This window comes from Petaurus breviceps, unplaced genomic scaffold, assembly GCF_028583685.1.
Source record: "Petaurus breviceps papuanus isolate PSGF00001 unplaced genomic scaffold, PetGlider_PUasm1.0 108, whole genome shotgun sequence".
Lineage (NCBI taxonomy): Eukaryota > Metazoa > Chordata > Mammalia > Diprotodontia > Petauridae > Petaurus > Petaurus breviceps.
In genome coordinates, this window is record NW_027185593.1 from 2,653,509 (window position 1) to 2,656,081 (window position 2,573).

Consider the following 2,573-nt stretch of genomic DNA (forward strand, 5'->3'; position numbering starts at 1 on the left):
CTTGTAAGTAATACGGAAGGAGTCAGGATTAGGAATTAAAGAGAGGGAGCTAATGCAAGGGGCATTCTGTTGGATGTGGAGGGGATGGGATCCATGGCATTGTTGCTCCATTTAAACAACTGATGAGTGTGGAGGATGTGGGGGGAATCTGCTTGAAAGGAAAAGGGCCATCTCTCCAAGGCTGAAACAATGGAGAAGAAAGTGGGAAATGATATGGGGGAGGGGAGACGGGATGGTATTGTATAGAATTGGGGGAAAGAGAACTTGGGATTGTGGTCTTAATTTTTTTCAGTACTTTGTGAAGTCCTCCACTGGAAGAAGGTGGGAAGGAGTTATGAATAGCTCGTGGAAGAAAGAGAAGGTTTAGCACAGATGCTGAGAGAAGTGGGATAGTTAATTGGGTGACAGGTGAAATCAAGAAAAACATGAGAACAATTTATGTGACGACCACAATAAATAAAAGCGACTTTGGATATTTGAAACTTTGAAAGAAAAAAAGCCCATTTTCTATAAAATAATCTGTACAAAACAGAACCTCTCCCTCCCCCAATTTCAGGTTCTTCTCTTTTAAGCTGCCATCTACACAGCTGCCAAAATGAAATTCTTAAAATATACTTGACCACATCTTACTCACAAATTTTTCTTACTCCTTACTTACTCACACTTTTTCAATGACTCCTCATTGTCTCTCCAGGATTAAAAAAAAAATCCTCAGCCTGGCTTTTAAAGCCCTCCACAAAATGGCTTCCACCTCCCTGGCGTCATTTCGCAGTACTCTGGCTGCAAATGAGAACATCAGCTATTGCTGGTACAAACATATTTGGGCTTCTGCCCCACATCCAGAACCGACCCTCTCCTCATCTCCAAATCTTAGAATCCATCGCTTCCTTCCAAGCCCAGGCCCAGGGCTCAGCTACACAAAGGCCTTTCCTAAATCTTCTCCCACCTCCCAAGTTAGAATTCTCGTCTAGAAATTGCTTTGTATAACTTCATATGTACCTACTTGTGGGCCCAAAGTTTAGGAAGATACCATGCACAGTAGGCACCTAATACGTGGGATTGAATGGACAGGATTGTGGCAGAGCAGAGGCTTCTTCAGGCAACTCACCCTTTGCACAAGGAGGCCTTTTGAGTTAGTGGGAAGTGTGAATTTCAACCCCTAGGATCTCCTTAACTCCAATCCATCCATGCCACTGCCAGAATGATGTCTTATAAATCAATCTGGCCATGTCCCACTGTTTCTAAACTTGACATTCAAGGCCCTCTTTCCCAGCATTCACTTTAGTCCTTCCCACATGCTTTATTTATGCTCAAGTCCTCTGAACCCTAAACACCCCCTCCTTCCACCCTTTCTCTGTGCACTGTCATTTGCCTTGCCTGTAATGCCCAAACTTTTCTCTGCCTGTTGAATTTTGATTCATCCTTGACATTCAACTTTTTCTGGCAACTTTCTCTGATCCTGGATTCCAAGGACACCTCTCCTCAGAACTGCAGAGGACTTTGTCCTTCTGTCATCCATCCATCATGTAATATGGTATGGATTATGAGCTCCATGAAGGCAGGGCCCATATCTTATGCAAACTTTGTACACCCCCCAGGGCCTAGTCCTAATTTACTGTATACAGCAGGGGCTTAGTAAATGCTTTAAGCTGAATAAATGAACTAATCATCAGTGACACATAGTGAAGGGAAGGGGACACTGCTCTGCCCCATGAACAATTAATTCTTTACATCTGTACTTTTCAAAATATTTCCACACCAATTATCTATCACTGCAAGGTCAACATGGCATAAAATGCTGATTTGACAGATGACCGAGGCCTAGAAAAGGCAAATCTGTCCAGTATCCCACAGCAGCATGACTGAGTTGGATGGGGCTCAGGGAGAAGCCTTAAGAGGTGGAAAGCCACTGGCTATGTGATGTGACCTTGGAAGGAAGTCACGCAGAATCTTTTGTGGTTCTTGCACTTCCTAGTTCACATGGTTATATGGAAAGTGGATTGTGGACCCCAAAGCATCATAGAAATTTGGCAGTCTTATCCCTCTACTTCTGCAGAAAAAGACCAGAAATGGAGTCTTTCCTGAGGTCACAAAGGTAGGGGATCCAGAGCAAGAGGTTTGGACAGCCCAATTAGAGACTAGGCCAGCCCCTGACCCACCTCTTCTCAGGATTCTCCTTGTATTACATAGCCATGAGCATTCCTTCCTTAAGAGTTGCTGTGCTCCTTGGACCAAATGAGCCCAGGAGACAACATTCACTTCCAGAAAAATTGGCCCAGAATGGCCAAGGAAGCTCCCTTGCCCCACCGGGGATGTTCTGATCCTATCCATGAGCTACTATCTTTTGAATGGCCACTCAAAACAGGGCAGGGAAAGGAGAAAAGGTACAAAAAACATAATTTCTTCTACACTAGATCAAGCTCTGCCAGCATGTGACCTAGGGCAAAACTCTTTGCCTCAGTTTCTTTATCTGTCAAATGGGAATAATACCTGTTTTGTTGACCTAGCAGCAATAACTGAAAAATTACCTATAAGAAAAAAGCTCAAAAGAAAGAAATGGAAGGGGGGAGGGG

The 2,573-nt window shown here is 43.9% G+C and overlaps 1 long non-coding RNA gene across 2 annotated transcripts in view; it reads left to right on the top strand.

The window, feature by feature from the left end:
- Positions 1-2,113, top strand: part of LOC138148852 (uncharacterized) — a 23,897-nt gene extending 21,784 nt beyond the window's left edge. For both annotated transcript variants that reach the window (XR_011165196.1, XR_011165202.1), the window contains exon 3: positions 293-2,113. This is a non-coding gene — a long non-coding RNA (uncharacterized lncRNA). The remainder of the gene's footprint in view (positions 1-292) is intronic.
- Positions 2,114-2,573: the final 460 nt, after the last annotated feature.